We start from the raw sequence: 27068 nt of genomic DNA on the forward strand, positions 1-27068 counted from the left end.
AAGCCTCAGCGATGTTTGGCTGCCCAGGGGGCGGGGAGGAGAAAATCCTCCCCCCCTCCAGGAGCAGCAAAAGCCTAAGCGGCGGGGTGCGCCGTTTGCCTTTCGGCATCAGCGCCACTCCTCCACGAGCAGCAAAAGCCTCAGCAACGGATCGCGCCGTTTGCCTTTCGGCTCCGTCGCTGAGGCTTTTGCTGCTCGTGGAGGGGGGGTTGGCGGTGCCGATGCCAAATGCTTTCCCTCCACGGTGGGGGGTGCAGGGCAGGCGCAGTCAGCCCCAGGAGACAAAGAGGGAATGAGAGAAAGGAAAGAGAGAGAAAGGGAGGGAGAGAAGGAAAGAGTGAGAGATAGAAAGGATAGAGAGAAAGAGGGAATGAGAGAAAGGAAAGAGACAGAAAGGGAGGGAGAGAAGGAAAGAGGGAGAGATAGAAAGGATAGAGAGAAAGAGGGAATGAGAGAAAGGAAAGAGAGAGAAAGGGAGGGAGAGAAAGAAAAAGTGAGAGATAGAAAGGATAGAGAGAAAGGAAAGAGAGAGAAAGGGAGGGAGAGAAGGAAAGAGTGAGAGATAGAAAGGAAAGAGAGAAAGAGGGAATGAGAGAAAGGAAAGAGAGAGAGAGAGAGAGAAAGAAAATAAGAGAGAACGAGAGAGCAACAGAGAGAGAGAGAAAAAGAACAAGAGAGAGAAAGCATGAGAGAGAGAGAAAATATGAGAGAGAACGAGAGAGAGAGAGCAACAGAGAGAGAGAAAGAACAAGAGAGAAAGCATGAGAGAGAGAAAGAACAAGAGAGAGAGAGAAAGAAAATAAGAGAGAGAATGAGAGAGAGAGAGAAGGAAAGCAAGAGAGAAAAAGAGATAGCAAGAGAGAGAGAAAGCAAGACAGATAGGGAGAGGAAAGGAGAGGGAGAGAAATGAGAACAAAAAGGGGAGAAAAAAGGAGAAATGAGAAAATGATTGAGGCAGAGAATGAGAGGAGAGAGAAACAAAAGAGAGAGAGAGGTGATTCTTGAAGCATATGGTAAAAAGCATCCAAATAATAAGAAACCCCCCCAGCCCACACCTGTTTTTGAAAAGAATAAAAGAGAAAAAAACCCCAGCCCTCAACTGGTTTTGGAAATGGTTCGAGTGTGTATACACACACACACATAAGGGGGGGAGAGAGACAGGGATGGAAAAAGAGGAGAAGTGAGAGGGAGAAGGAATGAGGGGAAAAGGGAGGAAGAGAGAGAAATGAGAAACATGAGAGAGAAAAGGGGGAAAGACAGGAGAAGTACCCAGAAATGAAGACAGTGGTATAAATTTCAGGAGGGATGATTGATGATTGACTGTATTTATAAGGGGATGTTACATGGGATTGTATATATGAGGGGGTTATGTATGTATGCATGCATGCATGCATGCATTTATTTGTTTGTTTGTTTGTTTATTTATTTATTTATTAGATTAGATTTGTGTCATTTTGGTTGGTGGTGTGCCCCAGGATTTTGTAAATGTAAAAAATGTGCCGCGGCTCAAAAAAGGTTGAAAATCACTGATCTAATCCAACCCTCTGCTCAAACAGGAGAACCTGAACCATTTACCTATACCCTCTACCAATGTTGGGGTCTAAAACCCTTTGCTACCAGTCCGTGCACATGCGTGAAGCTTCTGCACAGAAGCGTTCTGCGTGGGTGGGCAAAGCATCCCGCCACCAGCGCTACCAGTTCTTAGAACCAGGCTGAACTGGGAGCAACCCACGGCTGAAGCACCCAACTTCTGAAGGCAAGCTGTTCCACTGGTTAACTCTTCTCACAGTTAAGAATTTCTCCTTAATTCCATGTTACTTCTCTCCTTGATTAGTTCCAATCTTTCTTGTCCTGCCCTCAGGTGCTTTGGAGAATAGCTTGACTCCCTCCTCTTTGTGGTAGCCCCTCCAATACTGGAATACTGCTAACTTGTTTCCCCTAGTCCAGTGATGGCGAACCTTTTTTTTCCTTGGGTGCTGAAATAGTGCGTGTGTGTGCTATCGCACTAAAATGTGTGCCCACACTCATAATTCAAAGCCCTCCACTTGCCCCACTCCCCTGCGCATGTGTGCATGACCCCCCTACTCCCCTGTTTCCCGACTTTCACTGGGAGTGGTAAGGTCCGTTTTTCACCCTCCCCAGGCTCCAGGGGTTTTCTTGGAGCTTGGGAAGGGCGAAAACGCTCCCTCCTGCCATCCTGGAGGCCCTCTGGAGGCTGAAATTGCCCTCTCACAGCCTCCATGCTGGCCAAAAATCAGCTGGTGGGCACACATTTATTTATTTTATTTATTTATTTTGTCCAATACACAATGAAGGTTATAGAGCAGAGGTCTTCAAGCTATGCTGGAGAATTCTTGAAATTGAAGTCCACAAGTCTTAAAGTTGCCAAGTTTGAGGACCCCTGTATAGAGGATATACTAGAGTAAAATATATCAATGAGAGAAGAGAAGATATAGGAATAAAATATAATAATGAAAGAATAGAAGAAAAGATATATGAGTTATAGGAGAAACAATAGGACAGGGGACAGAAGGCACACTAGTGCACTTATGCACGCCCCTTACTGACTTCTTAGGAATCTGGAGAGGTCAACCATGGATAGCCTATGGGTAAAGTGTTGGGGGTTTGGGGATGACACTACAGAGTCCAGTAATGAGTTCCACGCTTCGACAATTGGATTACTAAAGCCGTATTTTTTACAGTCAAGTTTGGAGCGGTTAATATTAAGCTTGAATCTGTTGTGTGCTCTTGTGTTGTGTGGTTGAAGCTGAAGTAGTCGTTGACAGGCAGGACATTGCAGCATACGATCTTTTGGGCAATATTTAGATCATGTTTCAGGCATCGTAATTCTAAGCTTTCTAGGCCCAGGATTGTAAGTCTAGTTTCGTACGGTATTCTGTTTCGAGTGGAGGGGTGATGGTCTCTTCTGGTGAAGCATCTTTGAAATTTTCGAGGGTGTTAATGTCCGACATATGCATGCTGGAGCTGAACTAGGGCAACGGTCCACGTGCTGGCAGATATGGCTCTGCGTGCCACCTGTGGCAGGCAGCATCATGGCCCTAGTCCTTCTTTTCTCTAGGCTGACCACACCCAATTCCTGCAACCATGCTTCATATGTTTTTGTCTCCAGGCCCTTAATCCTCTCAATTGCTCTTCTTTCTCTGATCCTATTCCTGTACTTCTGTTGTAGGACTCCTGAAAAGTTTTGTCTCACCGCAAAATGGAATATTGATTCACATCTTTGTCATACAGTAGGACACAACCTCTTTTCCCAATGGATGACCTCTTGTGCTGCTCCGAGTCTCCGGAGAGGGGTGGCATACAAATCTAATAAATAATAATAATAATAATAATAATAATAATAATAATAATAATAATGAGAAACAAAAATGTGAGCATGACAACTGTCTGTCTATGTCTTTTCCTACCTACACTATCAAAGATTGCTTTAAAATGCAAGAAAGAATTTTCTAATTTGTTTGGATGCCACTCTATTATTCTTCCTTTGACTGGCTGCCTTTTTTTTCTTTTTTCTGAATGAAGGCACTTAAATCATCTCCCACTCCAGCTAGCTGTAGCTCAAGACAGGAAGGCAAATATATTACTTTTCATCATGGATGGCAAAAGTCCAAGCACACGGAGCAGAGGAAGGAAGCAATCTTATCAGTCCTGGTTCATTGATAAAACCACAGAAGGAAATCATTCAGTTTTCAACAAAGAAAAGGAAGTCTTAAATGAAAATTAGAAATTGCCTAGGGAGCTTTCATGTCCACAGAAATTACATACGGACGAAGCTGAAAGCTTTCAGCTCTCTGGTGGTATCAGATCGGAGCAAAGTGATCTACTCACAGCACTTCAGACTGGTCCATAAAGTTAGTGAAGATTGTATTTTTTCCCCTTTTTGCCAAATCAGCCAGAAGTTTAGTTTTCAACCCTTTAACCTCGAAGAAACCCCAAAGAATTTAATGGCATTTACTTCTGAGTAGATACATGCTGGATGCTGGCTGGTTTCCCAAATATGTTTACGTGGTATTTACAAAACAGATGTAACTTTTTAAGGATTAAATTTAAAATGCATCTTTTTTTAAAAAAAATTAGCCACTGGGAACTTAGCCTCTCTTTTGCAAGGGCAGAGTGTCTCAAATGGCCAATTGGGAATCCCCCCGCCCTTCCAGGATTTCCTATGCAATTTAGAGGGTGGCCATGATTATTATTACTTTTTAAAAATAAAGTAGATGAGTAGTGTTGGACGAACTGAACTTGCATAGTTCGGGTCTGTGAAGAAATTTGCGGTGTTCGGGATACCGAACCTGAACCCGGACTTTTTAAAAAGTCTGTGTTCAGGTTCAGTGTTCGCTCGAACATCGTGGTGGGCGGGGGGGGGGGAGGCGGGGAGGGCTGTGGCTCAGTGAAGCTGGCTGAGGAACTCGGAGTTGAAGTCCACAAAGTCTTAAAGTGGCCAAGGTTGGCTGGCTGAGGAATTCTGGGAGTTTGTTTGTTTGTTTGTTTGTTTTTTTATTTATTGGATTTGTATGCCGTCTTTCTCCGTAGACTCGGGGCGGCTAAGAACAGTAATAAAAAACATCATGTAAATCCAATACTAAAAACAACTAAAAAACCCTTATTATAAAACTAAACATCCATACAAACAAAGATACCATGCATAAATTATAAAGGCCTAGGGGGAAAGAGTATCTCAATTCCCCCATGCCTGACGACAGCGGTGGGTTTTAAGGAGCTTACGAAAGGCAAGGAGGGTGGGGGCAATTCTAATCTCTGGGAGGAGTTAATTCCAGAGGGTCGGGGCCGCCACAGAGAAGGCTTTTCCCCTGGGCCCCGCCAAGCGACATTGTTTTGTTGACGGGACCCGGAGAAGGCCCACTCTGTGGGACCTAACCGGTCGCTGGGATTCGTGCGGCAGAAGGCGGTCTCATAGATACCCTGGTCCGGTGCCATGAAGGGCTTTATAGGTAATGACCAACACTTTGAATTGTGACCAGAAACTGATCGGCAACCAATGCAGACTGTGGAGTGTTGGTGTTACATGGGCATTTTTGGGAAAGCCCATGAAAGCTCTCGCAGCTGAATTCTGCACGATCTGAAGTTTCCGAACACTTTTCAAAGGTAGCCCCATGTAGAGAGCATTACAGTAGTCGAGCCTCGAGGTGATGAGGGCATGAGTGAGCAGTGACTCCCGGTCCAAATAGGGCCACAACTGGTGCACCAGGCGAACCTGGGCAAACGCCCCCCTCGCCACAGCTGAAAGATGTTTCTCTAATGTGAGCTGTGGATCGAGGAGGAGGCCCAAGTTGTGGACCCTCTCCGAGGGGGTCAATATTTCCCCCCCCCAGGGTGATGGACGGACAGATGGAATTGCCTTTGGGTGGCAAAACCCACAGCCACTCCTTCTTATCAGGGTTGAGTTTGAGTCTCTTGACACCCATCGAGGCCCCAACAGCCTCCAGGCACCGGCACATCACATTCACTGCTTCATTGACTGGACATGGGGTGGAGATGTAAAGCTGGGTATCATCAGCGTATTGATGATACCTCACCCCATGCCCTTGGATGATCTCGCCCAGCGGTTTCATGTAGATATTAAATAGCAGGGGGGAGAGGACCAACCCCTGAGGTACCCCACAAGGAGAAACCTCGGGGTCGACCTCTGATCCCCCACTAACACCAACTGCGACCGACCAGAGAGGTAGGAGGATAACCACTGAAGAACAGTGCCTCCTACTCCCAACCCCTCCAGCCGGCGCAGAAGGATACCATGGTCGATGGTATCGAAAGCGGCTGAGAGGTCAAGGAGCACCAGGACAGAGGATAAACCCCTGTCCCGGGCCTGCCAGAGATCATCCATCAACGCGACCAAAGCAGTTTCCGTGCTGTAACCGGGCCTGAAACCCGACTGTTGGGGACCTAGATAATTGGCTTCTTCCAAGGACCGTTGGAGCGCCACCACCTTCTCAACAACCTTCCCCATAAAGGGAAGGTTGGAGATTGGATGATAGTTATTAAGTACGGCTGGGTCCAGGGAAGGCTTCTTGAGGAAGGGGCGCACAAGTGCACAAGTGCCTCCTTATAGGGTGATGGAAAGGACCCACTCCTCAAGGAAGCATTGACAATCTCCTGGACCCAGCTCCGTGTCACCTCCCTGCTGGCCGAAACCAGCCAGGAGGGACACGGATCCATTAAGCAGGTGGCGGAACTCACAGCTCCAATGGCCTTGTCCACTTCATCAGGTGTCACTGGATCAAACTCCTCCCAGACAGGTGGACAAGTACGTGCCCCAGTCACCTCGACTGACTCATTGTCAGTCGACTCTGCTTTCCAATCGGAGTCGAGGTCAGCCCGGATCCGAGCAATTTTATCAGCGAAAAATGAGTTAAAGTCCTCGGCACTACTCTGCAAGGACTCCCCAACTCCCCCCTGGTTAAGAAGGGAGCGGGTCACCCTAAACAGAGCGGCCGGGCAAGATTCCGCTGATGCAATCAAGGCGGCATGGTACGCGTATCTTGCCGCCTTGAGCGCCACTTTGTAAGTCTTAATATGAGCTCTTACAAGTGTTCGATCAGATTCAGACTTACTCTTCCTCCATCGCTTCTCTAGACGTCTCTTCTGGCGTTTCAACTCCCGGAGCTCCTTGTTGAACCATGGTGCTCTACGGGGTCTAGTGCCACGGAGAGGTTGCAACGGCGCAATCCGGTCGAGAGCCTCCACTGCAACCTTGTTCCAGGCCTCAGCAAGAGACTCTGCCGAACTGTGGACGAGTGCATCTGGAATAACCCCAAGCACCCTCTGAAAGCCCTCTGGGTCCATCAGGCGTCTGGGACGGAACTTCTTAATCGGTTCCGCCTCCCTGCGGGGAAGGATTGGAGCCAGGAAGTTAAGCCGCAGTAGAAAATGATCTGACCATGACAAAGGCAGTACTTCTAAGCCCCTTAATCTCAGATCTTTACTCAATTGCTCAGAGAGGAATACCATGTCGGGTGCGTGCCCCCCCTCATGAGTCGGACCCTGCACTACTTGAGTCAGGTCCATGGCTGTTATGGTGGCCATGAACTCCTGTGCTAGCCCAGAGGTTTCACCGAGCGACGGCAGGTTAAAGTCCCCCAAGACCATAAGCCTGGGGAACCCCACCGCCAGCCCGGCTACCTCCTCTGGCAGCACAGGCAGGGCTGTTGACACGCAGCTGGGAGGCAGGTACGTGAGTAACAAGCCCACCTGAACCCCTAAGTCCAACTTCACCAGAGGGATTCGCAACCCGTGATCTCTGGAGCAATGAATCTACGTAGACCAAGGCTCTCCCTGGCTATAATAGCCACTCCTCCCCCCCTTCCCTGGGGTCGAGGCTGATGCCATATCCGAAACCCGGCTGGGCAAATTTCAGAGAGAGGAACTCCTCCCTCTGGGCCCAGCCAGGTTTTGGTCACACAAGCCAGGTCGGCCTCCTCATCCAGGATCAAATCCCGGATGAGGAGAGCTTTATTTACCACTGACCTGGCATTGAGTAGCAACAGCTTGAGCCCAGGGCCAGAATTACACTCATCACCAGTGCCTTGAGTTAAGCTCATGGAGCCGGAAGAAGGGATCGCTATTAAGTAGCGATCTCTCCTTCCCCTGGGATGGCTAGCTCCACGGCTTCCGCCATACCTGCCTCTCCCCAGCAAAACCGGGATGTTTTGACCCTCTGCCACCCGAGAGATAAGTGTCCCCCCACCTCCTGCCCTTCCAGTGTCAGGTATGCCTGAAATTGCATTTATATCATATTCATTCATTTCATACATATTATAATCCCACCCACCCACAAGTCCACAAGTCTTAAAAGTTGCCAAGGTTGGACTAAATAAATAAGGAAGTTAAGGCCACGACACCACCTTGCTTGTCCTGAAACCCAGAGCAATACTGATTGGCTGCCGCACAGGAAACAAAACCAAAGTCTGCACCAATCGCCTGTTGCGCCCATTGCCCAGGGCAGCCTTAGCTCACCCCAGCGCTCTTTGGAAAGGGGAGGGGGGCGGGTTCTCTGTTGGCGTAGGCCCCACCATCTCACAGCCCGCGGCCGCCTGTCAGACAAAACCTTCGTGCAGCACAGGCTGGGAAGCCGCATGAGTGCCAATCTCCTTTTATTTCTAATGAAAAAGGCTTGAACGCCGCAGCCGCGCCTCCTCCTTTAATTTCTTTCGCCACAACGTGTGTGATCATGTCAGTGAAAAAGCAGAAGATAGAGTCGGTATTGGAGCAGCTCAAGCAACAGACCACCATGGTGGCCAATGACCGTGGTGGCTGACTCAGAGCCCTCCCCCCTCCCCCTCCCGCCCACCGCCCGCTTGAAGCTGCCGGCCACAATCCTGAATAGCTGACCAGCAGAACCTGCCTCCCGAGCCCTCTTGCCTGGCGGAAGGCGAAGCGCTGGAGGAAGGGGTGTCAGGCTCCATCAAGCGGGTGATGGCCGGGAGCCGCCAAAATGAGAGAGAACTAGGGGCAGGGATTTTCGGCAGCTCCCGGCCATCGCCTGTTTGATGGAGCCTGACACACACACCCCGGACGCCTCTACGGGATGGACAAGCGGGAGCCCACCGCCTCTGCGTTACTTGAGCACCGGGCCTTCGCTTTCACCGCCTCCGTCCCATCCTGCGCCTCTGGTTCCCCGGCCCCACGGATTGAGAGCTTCTCCTCCCCTGCGGGCCGTTCCCACGGGGCCGACTATACAGGCGACGGCTCCTTTCTGGTAGTGGCAGACAGAAAGGCAACTAATGGGCTGGGCGCACCTGCTCTCGCCTCCCTGGCCAACAATGCCGTCCTCAGCCCGGCCAAGCCAGCCTCTGGAAGCAGCCCGCTCAGCAACCTCAAGGAACAAAAAGAGGAGCAGCCGCAGCATCAGCTTGGCTCAAATAACCCAGCCACGAACTGGATCCACGCTCGCTCCACCAGGGAAAAGCGTTGCCCTTACACCAAATTCCAGACTCTGGAACTGGAAAAAGGAATTCCTCTTTAACATGTACCTCACCCAAGAAAGGCACTGCGAGGTGGCAGGGATTTAAAACCTCATGGAGAGGCAGATTAAGATCTGGGTTTGGAACCAAAGGATGAAAATGAAAAAAACAAATAAAGGGAAAAGGGACATAAAGGAGACTTAAGGCTTCCGGGGGGGAGAAGGTCTTGGTGAAAATATTGTAGTGTGGGGCTTTTGTTTTCTTGTTTTAAGGAAGCACACAAACACACATGTATGTACAGGAGGGTGTGTGTGTCAGGCTCCATCAAACGGGCGATGGCCGGGAGCCTGACACACACCCCTCCAGCGTTTTGCCTCCCGCCGGGCAAGAGGGCTTGGCAGGTAGGTTCTGCCGGCCAGCTATTCAGGATCCCGGCCGGCAGCTTCAAGCAGGCGGTGGGCAGAAGGGGGAGGCGGGGACCCATGAAGAATAAATTGCTGCAGTGTTGCGCATACACGTGTGTTTGTGTGTTTCCTTAAAACAAGAAAACAAAAGCCCCATGCTACAATATAAGCCGCGGCAGCAAGCGCAATTTAGCGTTCCAGCTCGTACTCAATCGCTGCCTCCCCCCCAACACTTCATCTCCCGCCAGGCCAGAGGTTTTGGGGTTCGGGTTCAGCAAACCTACCCAAACTCCGGTGTCAAGTTCGTCCAAATCCACCGAACCCGTACTTCAACGGGTTCGCCCAACACTATAGATGAGTCTTTGCAAAGTAGGACATAATCAATATACACACATCAGGCTTATTCCTCACTTGGTCCATGCTAGTCTGCAGTGAAATGTCGTGACACCACAATATTCAAGAACTTCCTGAATAGTTTTAGAGTGACTGAGACACCCCTGACAGAGCTGGGGTGGTGCAGTGGTTAGAGTGCAGCACTGCAGGCTCCTTCAGCTAACTGCTAGCTGTAGTTCAGCAGTTCAAATCTTATCACTGGCTCAAGGTTGACTCAACCTTCCCTCCTTCCGAGGTGGGTAAAATGAGAACCCAGATTGTTGGGGGCAAAAGGCTGACTCTGTAAACCACTTAGAGAGGGCTGTAAAAGCACTATGAAGCGATATATAAGTCTACATGTTAAATGCTATTGCTAATGCTATTTGGAAGCATAAACCTTGGTCTTCAACGGGCTTCAAGATCACTCAGGGTCATCTCTTGCTTTCATGGCCCACTGCCTGGTGCTTACCAATTAAACCTTAGCACTACATTTTACACCATTGTAGAGAAGCTCAATTGCTGACCAATTTATTTCCAAATGCAAGATGCTGTAATCCCTAATGATTTGGGTTTTGGCTATCTAAGAGATCATTTTGCCTCTCATAAAATCTGCCTTTTCAACTCCATAGTCAGAGGATTTCTGCTCAGGGATCATATTTACCATGAGATATGATGAGAGGAGCTTCAAAAGGAGGAGCAGAATATCTTCTGAGATGAGGGTGGTTTCTCCTTTTATGTAGGTTACACTCTGTAGGTTACACTTAAAACAGACTTCAAAGCCAACTGGAGAATTCTGGAAGTTGAAGTCCACAAGTCTTAAAGTTGCCAAGTTTGGGGACTTAAAGTTTATATTTGTTCCCAGGATGCAAACAATTGAATTTTATCTCTTGCTTCTGAGCAAGAAGCAACGCATAATCCAAACCACCTTATTAATAAGGAATCGTTTTACTTTCCTGTACAAGTCCAGGGTTAGTTTCTTGCTCATCCTTTTGTTTGAGAGCCAGTTTGCTCTAGTTTTTAAGGCACCATGCTGGAAACCAGGAGACTGTGAGTTCTAGTTCTGCCCTAGGAATGAAGGCTGGCTGGGTAATTTGGGGGCAGTGCCTCCCTCTCAGCCCAGTCTACCTCACAGGGTTGTTATTTTCGGAAGAATAAGGAAGGGATTTTCTGTCTTGAGTTATGTATACAAATAGTAAAGGTGGCATAAAAAATAAATAAATAAAACAAGACAAATCTAAATGTTTAAAAAAATATTTTGAATAGAATGTTCTCAGTCCCTAGAGTTTCACTTACCATATTTCAACTATTTCCATTGAGGAATTAAATCCAGAGGTCAAACCAGATACACAACCTTAAATTAAGATTTCCAGGGTCCATTTTAACTGGGGGAAAAAATAAGCCACCTTCCTTAAGGAAGATATAGACAAGAGTGGGAGATTAGTGAAAAGCTATCAATCATGAAAGCTGTCTATAGTACTAGCAAACCTTCTGATGTTGGGGATTCATCCAAGATACATAACCATTAACCTACTTAAGAAAGCACAGTTGCACACGATATGCCTGACATATGATGGTTTAAGATGGTCCCACAACTTTCTAAAAGTATGGCTATGTTGCCCTAATGGGGCAGGTGATAAACTACTGAAACTTTTACTAGTTTGTTGTGTGTGTCTCTCTATCTGGACATTAGGTTCAAGAATATCCTGAAGGTGTTGCTGACTCACAGCAAGATCAAACAATAACTTTTGAAGGCAAACCTTTGGTTTTTAAACAGTGTTCCTCAGTCTATCTATCTAAAATAATCTAGAATTTCTGTTTACTCCTACAGATCTGCTGTGCTGTTTACATCTTTTAAGGTATGTTATTTTATTATCCTCAACTCACAGTGTGGTTGTCAAACCTGATTTATCAGAGTCCTGTTCTGTGTGACCTTTAAAGTACAGCATGTTATAGCTGCAAAAGCTCTATTTTTTCCCCAAATAACATGAAATGAATCAGTTGACACTTCTAAATTTATGAGGCAATGTGTGTGGCTAGCTATGAACAGTTCACCATTTACATTTTAGGCCTACAATGTGTAAGATCATGCCTAGAAAAGTTTCTGTCTTCTGGATTATGGATCTCTGGCACTTATTGGAGCAGTTGGTTCACAAAATGCACAAAAATTCCTTGGCTCTCTTGAAAAGTAACAAGGAAACAGTAGGTTGAGGAGTGCTTGGTGCCCAGGTTGAGGGGAGGTCACCTGTCAAGCGGCTGCAGAAATGAACAGCTTGCCACACCATCTATGTGACCTGATGTTTGCAGAAACTTGGGAGGGGTGAATTACCAGGTGGGAACAGATGCAACCACTGGGGCTGGAAGTGAGGAAAGAACTGGCCATGCTGGCACAATCTGAATGGGCAACGTGACAAGTTTGTGGGTGGGGGACTAAAGATGTGAACTTTCAACTGAGTGGGAAACTCAGATCCAGGTTTCCCTGTGTAGATGCCAGAATGGCTCTGGAAATAAATTGGAGCTTTGAGGAATACTTGGACTCGGAGGCTGATTTATTTCGGATGTTAGCTGAAACCTTGATATTCAGTCCTGAAAAGAACACTGGGCTTGGTTGCTTTCTTGCAGACATTTCATTACACAAACTAGGTAACATCATCAATGCTGGAAAGGAGTGAGGTATGGAGAAGGAGGAGAACTCTCTCTGGCTCTTGCTGAGCTTAGTTGCTTTTTTGCAGACACTCTTTTACTGAAACCAGATAACAACTCAGTGCTACAAATGTTATATTTTATTGGGAACAGTGGGTGTTTAAGTTTTACTTTAAATTGGCAGTGATGTCATTGCATTTATTATTATGGTATTATGGTATTACTATAGTTTGTCACACAGTCAACCAGATGTTTAGACTGGATTTGGCATTTGATCCAAATCCAGTCTTATTCAGGGACCTGGTATAGGCAGATGTTGATGGTGTTAAAGGCATCGTCACAAAATGTGAGCTGTTCCAACTGAAGCTGTTATTTGCAACCAATTGATGGTGATTTTGTCAGTGATAATGGTGTTAAAGTGGTGCTCCAGATGTTTTGGGATTGCACCCAAGGCACCAATACTATTGGTATTATATTTGCTTTCTTTTGCCATAGCCATTTTGCTTCTATTTGCAAATCTTTATAATGTGTTTTTGTTATTATATACAAAACATTGTGCAATTCTTTAGCTGGGGGTTGGCCTTCACATTGCCTGCATTTAATTCTTACCCCAAACCTGGGAAATTGCAATGTATTTGTATAGTTTAAGTGCAGATCCAAGCATTGTGGCTTCTTGCTACTGGCAGATGGAAATTTTGTCAATATAGAGGGGTTTTTTTTAAATGCTGTCCAATATTTTTTGGGTGTGGCACCCAGTGTGGCAATATCAAAGGACCACCACGGCCAGTTTATGCCACAATCTTTCAACCTCAGTTTTCAGAACTTAATACTTTGTCTTCTGTTCTACTATCCCATTGTTGTTGTTGTTATCTTTTATTCATTAAACATAAAACTCAGTCAACTGAATATTTTAAAAAGTATCACAAATACCACTGGCTGGTGCTAATGTGATAAGGATTGCTGCCAGCGTCCTAGGTATCAACCAAGTATCTTCTTAAAATATATGATGTTCCAAGTAGCACAGTTTTTTGCAGTTCCACTGGTGTTATTGCTGGAAGCTGCAATTTCTTGATATGTTTTGTGAAATTCTTGGACATGGTACCAAAAGCCCCGACAACAATGGTATTACTGTTACACGTTCCATCCTTAGCCGCGATCTGTGTTCTGTTTGATGGTCCCTGCCCTATCGCTTTCCCCTCTCCACTTCCTATATATTTGACATCTCCAGGCCTCCCATCCTATGGAATAGTTCACCCCCTAGGACAGGGGTCCTCAAACTTGGCAACCTTAAAACTTGTGAACTTCAACTCTTAGAATTCCCTAATTGAAGACTCCAAGTCTTAAAGTTGCCAAGTTTGAAGACCTTTGCAAATATTGGCTCTAGAACAATGATGGTGAATCTTTATTGTTTGTGTACCAAAAAGGGGTGGCGTGGGGGGGCAGGTGCGTGCATGCCCACACCCATAATTCCATGCCCTCCCATGGATGCATACATGACACACACATCCTGCTCCCTGCATGCGATGGCATGCCCAGGCTTCAGAGCCTTTCTAGGAGCCTTGGAGTGTATAAATGGTCTTCTCCCCCCCCCCTCACTCCAGGAGGCCCCCCAGAGGCCAGAAATGGCCTGTTTGCCAACTTCTTCAAGTTGGGAAATGGGCCATTATTGGCCTCTGGAGGGCCTTCGGAGGGGTGGGGAAGGCCGTTTTCACCCTCTGAAGCTCCCCAAAAGACTCTTGAGCTTTCCAAAACAACAACAGAACTTCCGGTTCATCCAGAAGTTGGCACATGGAATGTTTCCAGCCTCTGGAGAGCCTCCAAGGTGAGGGAAGGCCACTTTCACCCTTCCCAGGCTCCCCAGGCTCTAGAGCTTGAGTAGAGCAAAAAACAGCCCTTCCCTATCCCCTCTGGAGAATGAAAACAGGCTTTTTTCCAACTCCTACTGGTCTGGACCCAAAAAGCCTAAAAATCAATTGGCCAGCACACGCATGCATGCCAGATCTGAGCTTGCGTGCCCACCAATATGAAATATCGGGTTTTCAAAGAAGAGGGGATTGGCTTCTTCTCTAGGGCTCCAGACGGCAAGACAAGAGGTAAGTGTGGAAGCTTATCAAAGAGAGATCCAACCAAGAAGGTGAAATTTCCTGACAGTGAAAACAATTAATCAATGGAACGGCTTACCTCCTGGGGTTATAGGGGCTCCATCACTGGAGGTTTTTAAGAATAGACTGGACGACCATCTGACTGGGATATTATAAGGCTCCTGCAGAGGTGTGCTGCTAAGGTGGAACGGTGACGTGTGCGTGCCCCTGTGGCTCTGAGTGCTAGCAGAGTCCAGCGCAACTATGCTACAGCACCTGGGCAGGTAGAGAAATTGCGCGCAGACACACAGGTTCTGGGCAACTGCTTTGTTCAGGGGGTCAGGCAAGAAGACCTCTGAGGTCCCTTCTATCCCTATAACTCCATGAAATTGATTTTGAATTCCCCTGTGCAAGATTTAGTTTTGCTAAATGTATCAATTCTTTCTATTTTTATGCTATTATCATTGTAATCACATGCACCGTATTTTTTAGAGTATAAGATTCACCGATTATAAGACACCCCTTAGTTTTGGGGGAGGAAAATGGAAGAAAAAAATCTGCCTAGCAGGTATTCATCTGGCTAGTCCTTAGTCTGGTCAGCTTCAGCACATTAGTTTGCTGGTTTTGAGCCCACGTGCTTGCTTTTTATCTCCTCATTGGGGAATAAAAAAGTTTCTAAAACATGTCACTTCTCTCTCTCTTCATAGAGAGAAACAATGAAAAAATCTGGCAAAGGGAAGATGGCTTCACTAGCAAAACACAGAAGATCCCTTCACTCATCAATACCTCGTTAGGGCTGAAAAATAGGAAAGATCACTTGATAGCAAAGCACAGAAGATCACTTCACTGTTAGAGATGAAAAAAGGCTCAGCTGATTGTCAGAGGGAGCAGCAACGAAAGAAGCAGGCAAAGGGAAGATCGCTTAGCTAGCAAAGCACCGAAGATTGCATTAGCACCTTATTAGGGCTTATAAAAAAGCTGAGTAAAAGCTACATTTGGAGTATAAGACGCACCCAAATGTTCAGCCTCTTTTAGTGGGGGGGGGGGGGGGAAACAGGTGACCTTATACTCTGTAAAATGCAGTACATGGTGAAATGCTTGATGCTGGGGTGGCCAATACATTTAATACATTAATAACACCCTTCATTTTCATTTTTCTATAAGGCTGGAAGGAGAATGGGAGGATGAAAGGAGGAGGGAAAAGTATGACGTGAATATGCGCCCTGCTGAACCTGAGAGGGCACAAGCAATCTACTTGTAGAAGGAACCCAGGAACTAGCTCGCCACCACCATCATCACTGATCTGATGTCCTCTTCAGATCGAGTTTATCACACCACATCAAAGCCGAGCCGAGCCAAATGTTTGTCGTCTGCATTTTTCAATGCCTGCAAAAAGAACCCTGCATACTTCTTATTTTCTGACACCCTCTCCTTTTTTTTGCAGGGGCAAAAGGGCTTAAAGAATAAATAAAATGTCAATAACTTGGGAGTTCTCCTGAATCGATCCTCGTCTTCTCCACTGTTATAGGGTCCTTCCTCACAGCTGCAACCAGGGCTCTGCCTTTCTTCAGTGGTCAGAAAATTAAATCTGAATGAAATTTGATAACTCTGTTGCTACCTCTGTCCTGTTTTGGGCCCAGTTCCTGCACTCCATGATTTGCTCCCAGAGGAAGGAATTACAGAGCCTAACCATTTTACCCTCTCTCTGCAAAATAAGGAGAACAACATTGCAGTAAGGAATGTATACCATTTAACCCCATGGCTACTGATAAGGGTGACTTAAGGCTGTCCCTGACCCTAGAAAGTATGCAGAGAAGAGCAACAAAGACAAGGGGTCTGGAGGCGAAATAGAATGATGAACAGTTGTGGCAGTAGTGGATTCCTACCAGTACAGTTGATGCCATCGTACTAGTAGTAAAACTGGAGCCGCCCCGAGTCTTCGGAGAGGGGCGGCATACAAATCTAAGTAATAAATAAATAAAGCTGCGCGCAAAGCTTTGGGTCACTGGCATGCGTGCAACCGTGTCCCAGCATGCGCAGGAATCATTGTCAACTGGCCTGTCCAAATTTGCCAGTTTTAATAAAGGGAAAGCAATTCTTTCTCCCTTTTTCTTCCCAAGCATGCTTTCTGTCCCAGTTGAAATTGCCAAGAAATCTGAATTATGTTCAATCTATCCCATCATCTTAACATTGCAATAGTACATATCTATATCTACAGAATAATAAAAGACAATAACCACAGAATGTCAGACTCAAACTTGTCTCCAAATCTTTCCCTGATTTAGAATTATCTAAAATATCAAAATAATAGAGTTGGAATAAATTGGAATCACTTTATAATATGTAAATAGATATACTGCTCTTGAGTTAAAATGGAATACAGTGATCCCCCGATCATTGCGAGGGTTCCGTTCCAGGACCCCTAGCAATGATCGGGTTTTAGCGAAGTAGCGCTGCGGAAGTAAAAACACCATCTGCGCATGCGCAGATGGTGTTTTTACTTCCGCAGCGCTAGCGAGGAGCCGAAGATTGGGGGCCGCGCGGCTGTTTTAAAAACGTCGCCGCCGGCATGGGGGGCTTGCCAGCACCCCCCGGACCCCCAACCCGGGTTTGGGGGGCTGCTAGGAAGCCCCCCATGCCGGCGGTGACGTTTTAAAACAGCCGCGCGGCTTGCCAACTGAGTCCCGAAGACAAACGTCAAAGGCGAACTTCCGCGTTTGTCTTTGGGACTCATTGGGAAGCCGCGCGGCTGTTTTAAAACATCGCCGCCGGCATGGGGGGCTTCCTAGCAGCCCCCCAAACCCGGGTTGGGGGTCCGGGGGGTGCTGGCAAGCCCCCCATGCCGGCAGCGACGTTTTAAAACAGCCGCGCGGCTTCCCAATGAGTCCCGAAGACAAACGCGGAAGTTCGCCTTTGACGTTTGTCTTCGGGACTCAGTTGGCAAGCCGCGCGGCTGTTTTCAAACATCGCTGCCGGCATGGGGGGCTTCCTAGCAGCCCCCCAAACCCGGGTTGGGGGTCCGGGGTTGCTGGCAAGCCCCCCATGCCGGCGGCGATGTTTTAAAACAGCCGCGCGGCCCCCAATCTTCGGCTCCTCGCTAGCGGGCAGGCAGGTGGCGGACAAGCCGTTCGCTGGCGCCGCTCGCTCGCGCTTCCCAGCTGAGTCCTGAAGCCAATTCGCTTCAGGACTCAGCTGGGAAGCGGCGAGAATGAACGGCGTGGGCGGGCGAAGGGCGGGCGGGCGCGCGGGCAGGCAGGCGGCGGACAAGCCGTTCGCTGGCGCCGCTCGCTCGCGCTTCCCAGCTTAGTCCTGAAGCCAATTCGCTTCAGGACTCAGCTGGGAAGCGGCGAGAATGAACGGCGTGGGCGGGTGAAGGGCGGGCGGGCGCGCGGGCAGGCAGGCGGCGGACAAGCCGTTCGCTGGCGCCGCTCGCTCACGCTTCCCAGCTGAGTCCTGAAGCCAATTCGCTTCAGGACTCAGCTGGGAAGCGGCGAGAATGAACGGCGTGGGCGGGCGAAGGGGGGGCGAGCGGCAGCAAGGAGTTTGCGTGGGCGGTGGGGAAACTCCTCGCTGATGCCCGCCGCTCGCCCTCCCGCCAGCAAGAGGGGGAAGACCTAGGGAAGCCGCCCAGCAGCTGATCTGCCCGGCGCCATCTACGCATGCATGCCCATAGGAAAAAGGGCGCGCATGCGCAGATGGTGTTTTTACTTCTGGGTTGCAAAATCGCCATATAGCCATTTCGCAATGATCGGGATCACAATACCCGGGGGATCACTGTATACAAAATATGCCCCCATTTTGTTGGAGAGGTCTGAATGTTGTCTGGTGGCAGGCACTAATCACTGAGCACTTGTTATATGTTGTGTGTGTGTTTTATATTATAAAATCAATAAAAATATATTTTAAAAAAGAATAATAGAGTTGGAAGGGACCTTGGAGGTCTTCTAGTTCAACCCCACTACTCAGAAAGGAAACTTTATACCACTTTAGACAAAATGCTTATCGATCTTTTCCTTAAAAAATCTCCAGTGTTGAAGCACCCACAACTTGGGAGGCAACTTGTTCCACTGGTTAATTGTTCTAACTGTCAGGACATTTCTCATTAGTTCTAGGTTGTATTTCACGTTAATGATCTTCCACCCATAGGTCCTTTTCCAGGCTTTAAGTGCTTTGGAAAATAGCTTGACTCCCTCTTCTTTGTGATAGCACCTCAAATATTGGAACACTGCTATCATGTCACCCCCGTCCTTCTTTTCATTAGACCAGACAAACCCAATTCCTGCAATCATTATTTACATTTCACCTCCAGGCCCCTAATGATTTTTCTTGCTCTTCTCTGTATATTCTAGAGCAGAGGTCTTCCAACTTGGCAACTTTAAGACATGTGGACTTCTACTCCCAGAATTCTTCAGCCAGCTATGCTGGAGAATTCTTGAAATTGAAGTCCACAAGTCTTAAAGTTCCCAAGTTTGGGGACGCCTGTTCTAGAGTCTCAATTTCTTTTTTACATCGTGGTGACCAAAATTGGATGAATATTTCAAGTGTGATCTTACCAAGACATATATGGTATTATTCCTATCTTTTCCACTTTCCTGGAGTTTGTCAAAAAGTCAAAAATTGCTGCATGGCAAGGGAGGACAGGTCTCCCCAGTCAACTCATGTCACCAGGGAGCTGCACGGGGAATTGTCTTCAAGGGGAAATGTGTTGTTGTCTTCATCAGAGAGACAAGAATGTGTACCTGCAGACACTCAGCAGAAGTGTGGGGTGGATTTGCATGTGAAAACATTTCTGAACAGGCTTTCCCAATAGCACAGAATACTTCCTGATAGGGATTCCTGGAACAAGATCTACTGAAAACATCCTTGTCACGAAATGTTTGGGGGCTGAAGTATTTTGAAAGGGCATTGGGTGCATCTGTTAGACATTCTCTAAAATGCATGAACTTCATGTAAATGTAGGTAACATTATCAGTGCTAGATAAAAAAAAGGAACCCTGCTCACCAGCAATGAATATCTAGATAAGCATAGATTAAAACAAAGATGAATACTAGACCAACAACCAAGCAACAATACCCCATTCAAGGAGCTACCAATTCAGCAAACAATCCAAATAACAATCAGTCTAATCAAGGAACCACCAAGAACATTCCCACCATCGCTGACAGAGAAAGCTGCTGAATAGAAACAGAGAGGAAGCCCCGCTCTCTTCTAGCAGTGATGAGGCTCCCTAGCTGGGTGATGAGACGTTTACCAGAAAACGATCAAACTCAGAGAACATCAAGAGTCCCACAATTCAACCCAGAGCTATAAATAGTGCCTTGGATTTGATTTTGTTGATGATGATGAGCAGCCATGTAAAAGTATCGGCGAGACGGCAGAAGGCTTCTATTCGCAATTCTATCTTTGCATTGGACGTCATTTCTACTCTGCTTTCCTTGTCCGGTCATCAAGTTCCCCCCCCCCCATCTTATTTTCCATTTTCTTCCATTCCCCCCCAGCTATTTCATTCCATCACTCTTCCCAGCCCATTTTTAGACCTCACCTTGTCCTCATTCTTGTCACTGAGTAATCATTTAGATTTCTTAATTTTTCCATTACATTGCGCTCCTCAGGACATAGTCATAACCATGCAAATTTCAGGGTTACCTAATACTTACCGTTTTTTTTCTCCTTGGTTGCACATAGTGCAGCTCTGATTATGTTTGTACAAATATGGAGAAAAATAAACCAGTTTTAGAAAGAAGGGTGGATGCAATTAATGGCTCTTTCAAACAAAGCTGCTGAAACTATATGATTTAATTTTACTTACTTAAAAGCTGCCTCCTTTGTGTTTAGGATAAAAGTAAAAGTAAACCGCTCGGATTGTGTAGATCTGCTCCTAAAAGGATTGCCATCAGGCAGAGAAATTCTCTTGCATTGTTTCTACCAATTCTTAAGTCAGCCTTGGTTGAATTCGAAACAGAATTTGCTTCTGAAATTTTGCTTTGCAAATTCTCATGTAGTGAGTCCGTCATTCAGTCTAATGTCAGGCCACCTTGTCTACATTGAAGATGCTCTCACACGAATTATTCACCTGTGTTTTGATATTTATTTGTTGACGACGTTGCCAAGGAAGGGTGGGCATATCCTATATTTTACTATATGCTAAGATACCAAGGAACCCTCATTTTTGGACTGTATAGAAGAAGAGGGGGAGATTTGTACTTTCAGACTTGAAATATTCTATGTAGTTTTCTGGTTAAGTAAAATTAGTTCACATTTTCAGGTTAGTTCTGGTTATGTTTTCTGGTTATGTTTTCTGTGTGGTCTGCCTAGTAAGATTTATTTATTTTTATGCCGCCCTTCTCCTTAGACTCAGGGCAGCTTGCAATATGTTAGCAATAGCACTTTTTAACAGAGCCAGCCTGTTGCCCCCACAATCCAGACCCTCATTTTACCCACCTCAAAAGGATGGAAGGCTGAGTCAACCTTGAGCCGGTGATGAGATTTGAACCAATGGCCTACAGATCTAGTCAGCTTCAGTGGTCTGCAGTACAGCACTCTACCTGCACCACCCCGGCTCAGTCATTAGTCTCACAAGTCCAATTTGCCTGGACTATCAGAAGCAGAAGGAACCATGTCATAAATCCCAGGTTGTGAAGAAACAGCTCTATAAACCAGTGTATCTTTTTGCAGTCCATGTGCCTTCTCTAGAACATGCGTCCAATGCCAACAGCTGACTTAGAAAGGAAAAGTCTTGTAGGTTGATTTGAATGGGCACTTATCCCCACCAATTTCTAAAACATTACTCGGGTCTTGGTTTGACCATATCATGTTTCTTTTCTTTTTTTAAGTAATTGAATGCTGAATCCAGTGTTTCAACTTAAGACTCTTTTTCTGACCAAAATTATTCCTTTTCAGTTGTCTTCTTACAAACCCAACATTTTTGGTCTATATATCTTTTGTCTTCGTCAAAGCTACAACTGTTTTTACATGATAAGTATGATGATTTTATTTTTATTATATATTTCATTTGCACGCAACCATTTCTCCTGAATAAGGAATCTGTTAAATGTTTTTGTCACATTTTCATAAATTTTGACCAAATTTGGGGTCAACAGAAACAAAACTTTTATTTTTAAAACTTTTAAAGATTGGGGTTTGTTTGAGGGTTTTTTGGCAAAAATTTGCAGCTTTAGATATACTTTTTGAAACAACTTATTTCTGGATATTTGAAAATCAAATAGGAAAGGCCCAAGGGGAGAAGCGCTCCAACTTTGAAAATATAAGGAATTTTAACTATTTCCAGTGTAAAGTCTGAGGATCCTCTTTGGCCAGGCAGGAACAACATTGTGTAAATAGCAAGTGCTATATAGTCTTGAACGACTGGCACGTCAAGAACAATGCCTGGTGTTTTTTTTTAAAGGAAAAGAATGTTCTGAGGCTTTATTTATGCCAGTTGCCATCAAGTTGATAACATTTGACTGACAATATTAAGCTAAAAAAAATAGAAGCGGCATTAAACTTGGGTCTGATTTAATTATAGATGAACCTAGCAACCTTTATAAGATGGTCCAGAGCCAAATTATGAAATGTAATGCAGAGAGTTCTTAACTTACAACCCTTTGTTTAACAACTGTTCAAAGTAACAATGGAACATCCCCAGAATCACGTGATTAAAATTCAGGTATTGGTATAATGGTTGCAGCATTCTGGAGTTGCATGATTGGCATGTGTGACCTTCCCAGTTAACCCAACTTCAACAAGCAAAGTCAATTGGGGAAGCCAGATTTGCTTAGCAACCATGTCATTCACTTAACAACTGCAGTGCAGCTTAACAACTGTGGCAAAAAGGTTGTAAGATCAGCTGTGACTCACTTAGCAGCTGCCTTGCGAGAGTAATTCTTGTCCTAATTGTGGCTCTTAGTCCAGGACTTACCTAAATTCCCTATGTCAAGAATACAAGGGAACCAGGCTTTGAATGGACTTGTGGAAACTTTCTAAGATAGTTTCAGAGCTGAATTACGAAATGCAAAAGACACTAAAAGTGCAGCTCTAAACAGGATGTTGCACTGTGATGGCTGCCGTAGGATCAATTTATGAGGGGGGAAAGCCAAAGATGTGTAATTATGGATTATATTTTGCTTGGGAGTCTTTTTTGAACTTTCTCCCCAGATCCAAAGACAAAGTACTATACGGAAGGAATTCTTGTCAACAAGATTGATTAATTGCAGTAGGATTGGAGTGGGGGGAGGTAAAAGACAGCAGGTCCAGGGTTCCTTGTTAAGGGCCCCCTTGCTTTGCATCTCTAGCATCTGTAGATGACCAGCATAAAGGGTCTCCAACCTCAGCAACTTTAAGACTTGTAGACTTCAATTCCCAGAGTTCCTCAGCCAGCTTTGCTTATCCACAAGGATGTCCACAGGAGATACTAAAAGTCACGATTGATGACCAGAAACATGTGATCAAAACTTCTCAAAGAGCCAGGGTGACACAGTGATTAGAGTGCAGTACTGCAAGCTGCTTCTGTTGACTGTAGTTCACCAGTTCAAATTTCATCACCGGCTCAAGGTTGACTCAGCCTCCCATCCTTCCAAGGTGGGTAAAATAAGGACCCAGATTGTTGGGGGCAATACGCTTACTCTGTAAACCACTTAGAGAGAGCTGTAAAGCACTGTGAAGCACTGTGTAAGTCTAAGTACTATTGCTATTCTCCTGTTTTGAATAAAAGATGATTTCTATTCGTCTCATCTACCCCCCATCTCTCTCTCTCTCTTACACACACACACACACACACACACAATGTACAGTACACACTTTCCTTTAACTCAGCCTTAATTTTACTTTCAATCAATAGATTTAGAAGTTGGTGATGGTAGGAAATACATTAAACTAATATTTCTTCTTTGCATGTGTCTCTGAATCATCACCAGCTGTATTTAGGACATTATCCACAAGAGCATCCTTGAATATATTCAAATATTGTGGTGATTCTTAGCAACAAAAGAGCTTTCACATCCTGTCATATGAAAAAGGAACACAGAATGGTGGGGGATGAGGAAGACAATTTCTAAAGCATTCAAACAGGATGGTCAGTGTTGCGGCTCTGGAGAATTGAGATGTCCCTCTTGTAGAAAGGAAGAGTGGTGACCGTGACCTCAAGCACTTCCAGATTTATTTATTTATTCATTCATTCATTAGAGTTAAAAGGGACCTTGTAGGCCATCTAGTCCAACCCCACCCCCACCCCCCTGCTCAAGCAGGAGTCCCTACACCATTTTGGACAAATGGCAGTCCAGTCTCCCTTTGAAAGTCCCAAGTGTTGGAGTTCTCACAACCTCGGTAGGTTGATCGTCCTCATTGTCAAAAATTGTCTCCTTATTTCTAGGTTGAATGTCTCCTTGATCAGTTTCCATCTATTGTTCCTTGTCTGGCCTTCTGGTGCCTTGGGAAATAGCCTGACCTACCCTTCTCTGTGGCATCCTCTTAAGTATTGGAATACAGTTACTGTTCTGTCGGGCTCTCTGGTAGAATCCTCCCGAAAATTCACAGGTACAAATTTCAGACACACACACGTTTGAAAATTCAAAACAATGTTCTTTATAATGAAAATTCACTTAAACTAAGCCCTCTTTTTGTATAGCAAAGAGCACTTATCTCCAAACAAACTGGTAATTGGTACAAGTCCCTTATCAGTTCTGAGATACTTTGCTTGCAGCTGTGAGGCAATTACACAGTCCTTCTTCTTTCACAAAGTGAAACACCATTTGCTCTGCTTTAGTTTCAAAGCGGGGGAAAAGCAACACACCAAGGTCGAAGTCAGCAAGGCAGGCATGAAACACAATGATCAGATAATCCTCCACAATGGCCAAACCCACACGCTGCTCTTTATAGCAGCCTCACTAATTACCACAGCCCCACCCAACCACAGGTGGCCTCATTTTCTTTGATAATAATCTCTCAGTTGTTGCTGCCTATGCATCGCTCTCCGCATGCGTGGCTGTATCATTAACTCTTGTTCCGAATCCAAGGAGGAGAGAGATAATTGATCTCCTTCTGAGCTGTCTGCCACACTCTCCTCCTCCCTGTCACTCATGTCTTCTTGGTCAGAGGAGCCTTCATCATCAGATTCCACCAGGAGCAAAACAGGCCTGCGGCATGTGGATGTCTTCCCCACATCCATAGTCCTTGAGGCAGGAGCTGGGCCAGAGCTAACCACAACAGTTATCATGTCACTCCTGGCCTTGTCTTGGCTAGACTGGCCACGCTTAGTTCTTACAACCGATCTTCATATGTTTTAGTTTCTAGTCCCTCTCTCATCCTGGTTGCTCTCTTCTGCACTTTCTCTAGAGTTTTAATTTTAGAGTTTTACTTTTTTGTAGTCTGGTTATCAAAACTGGATGCAGTATTCTAGGTGTGGCCTAACTAAACCTTTATAGAGTCGTTTTAGCACCTCCCTAGTCCTAGATTGTATCCCTCTGTTAATGCAATTTAGGATTGAATTGGCTTTTTTGGTTGTCCCTGGAAAAAAGCCCATGTCGGTGTAAATCAGAGCACCCCAAAACCCACAAAGAACTGTTAAGAAAACTGAAGATGTTAGATGACTCCTGCTGGATCAAACCAACAGGCAATCTTGTTTGGTTTTCTTTGTCATGCAAATAACTCATGAAATAAATCTGTAAATATGAATGGGATGGCAAAATTGGTATCCATGGTCTGTCTGATTTCACAGGTAACAGAGCACACCATCAATCCTCCAAGAATTGTAAAACTGATTCTCAATTGCATCTACATTCTGTAATCATCATTAAATCTATAACTTTTATTTTATTTTCATTTATTTATAAGTACACCTTTATTATTTTTACAAATGACTCAAGGCAGGGGACAATCCACCGCACTTTACTTCCCCCAAGTTCTCCACAACAACCATCCTGTTGGGATTGGACTAGATCAGTGTTTTTCAACCAGTGTGCCGCGGTACACTAGTGTGCCGTGAGACATGGTCAGGTGTGTTGTGGGGAAATTAAACATGGGTCCCCAAACTATGGCCCATGTGCTGGAAAAGGCCCACGGAGGCCATTTATCTGGCCCGCCTCCAGTCACCTCCAACTGAACATAAACATTCCCCTCACAATCCCTCTAGCTATCAGCGACAGGAAGAGTGTAGTCACAGGAAACGCTCACTGACCAATCACCTTCTAGGATTCATCCTGACCACTAGCGATGAACAAATAGCAGACCGCCTCTCATCCACACCCATTTCATTCATTTTCATTTTATTGGATTTGTATGCCGCCCCTCTCCGTAGACTCGGGGCGGCTAACAACAGTGGTAAAAACAACATGCGACAATCCAATACTAAAGAAGCTAAAAACCCTTATTTTAAAACCAATCATACATACAAACATACCATACACAAATTGTACAAGCCTAGGGGGAAAGAATATCTTAATTCCCCCATGCCTGACAACAGAGGTGGGTTTTAAGAAGCTTACGAAAAGCAAGAAGGGTGGGGGCTATTCTAATCTCTGGGGGGAGTTGGTTCCAGAGGGCCGGGGCCGCCACAGAGAAGGCTCTTCCTCTGGGTCCTGCCAAACAACATTGTTTAGTTGACGGGACCTGGAGAAGGCCCACTCTGTGGGACCTAATTGGTCGCTGGGATTCGTGCGGCAGAAGGCGGTCCCGGAGATAACTTGGCCCGATGCCATGAAGGGCTTTATAGGTCATAACCAACACCTTGAATTGTGACCGTAAATTGATCGGCAACCAATGCAGACTGCGGAGTGTTGGTGTGACATGGACATATTTAGGGAAGCCCATGATTGCTCTCGCAGCTGCATTCTGCACGATCTGAAGTTTACAAACAATTTTCAAAGGTAGCCCCATGTAGAGAGCATTACAGTAGTCGAGCCTCTAGGTGATGAGGGCATGAGTGACTGTGAGCAGTGACTCCCGATCCAAATAGGGCCGCAACTGGTGCACCAGGCGAACCTGGGCAAACGCCCCCCTCGCCACAGCTGAAAGATGTTTCTCTAATGTGAGCTGTGGATCGTGGAGGACGCCCAAGTTGCGGACCCTCTCTGAGGGGGTTAGTGATTCCCCCCCCAGGGTAATGGATGGACAGATGGAATTGTCCTTGGGAGGCAAAACCCACAGCCACTCCGTCTTATCAGGTTTGAGTTTGAGTCTGTTGACACACATCCAGGCCCCAACAGCCTCCAGACACCGGCACATCACTTCCACTGCTTCACTGACTGGACAAGGGGTGGAAATGTAAAGCTGGGTATCATCTGCATATTGATGATACCTCACCCCATGCCCTTCGAAACCCAGCGGTTTCATGTAGCTATTAAATAGGAGGGGGGAGAGGACCGACCCCTGAGGCACCCCACAAGGGAGCAACCTAGAGGTCGACCTCTGACCCCCCACTAACACCGACTGCGACCGACCAGAGAGGTAGGAGGAGAACAACTGAAGAACAGTGCCTCCCACTCCCAACCCCTCCAGCCGGCGCAGAAGGATACTATGGTCGATGGTATCGAAAGCCGCTGAGAGGTCAAGGAGCACCAGGACAGAGGATAAACCTGTCCCGGGCCCGCCAGAGATCATCCATCAGAGCGACCAAAGCAGTTTCCATCCTGTAGCCGGG

At 46.1% G+C, this 27068-nt stretch overlaps 1 long non-coding RNA gene across 1 annotated transcript in view; it reads left to right on the top strand.

Moving 5' to 3' along the window:
- LOC139171319 (uncharacterized) overlaps positions 1-16042 on the top strand; it is a 73954-nt gene extending 57912 nt beyond the window's left edge. Inside the window, exons 2-3 of the long non-coding RNA XR_011559732.1 lie at positions 11544-11571; positions 15601-16042. This is a non-coding gene — a long non-coding RNA (uncharacterized lncRNA). The remainder of the gene's footprint in view (positions 1-11543; positions 11572-15600) is intronic.
- The last annotated feature ends 11026 nt before the right edge of the window (positions 16043-27068 follow it).

The sequence above is a fragment of the Erythrolamprus reginae genome, chromosome 8 (genome assembly GCF_031021105.1).
Source record: "Erythrolamprus reginae isolate rEryReg1 chromosome 8, rEryReg1.hap1, whole genome shotgun sequence".
NCBI lineage: Eukaryota > Metazoa > Chordata > Lepidosauria > Squamata > Dipsadidae > Erythrolamprus > Erythrolamprus reginae.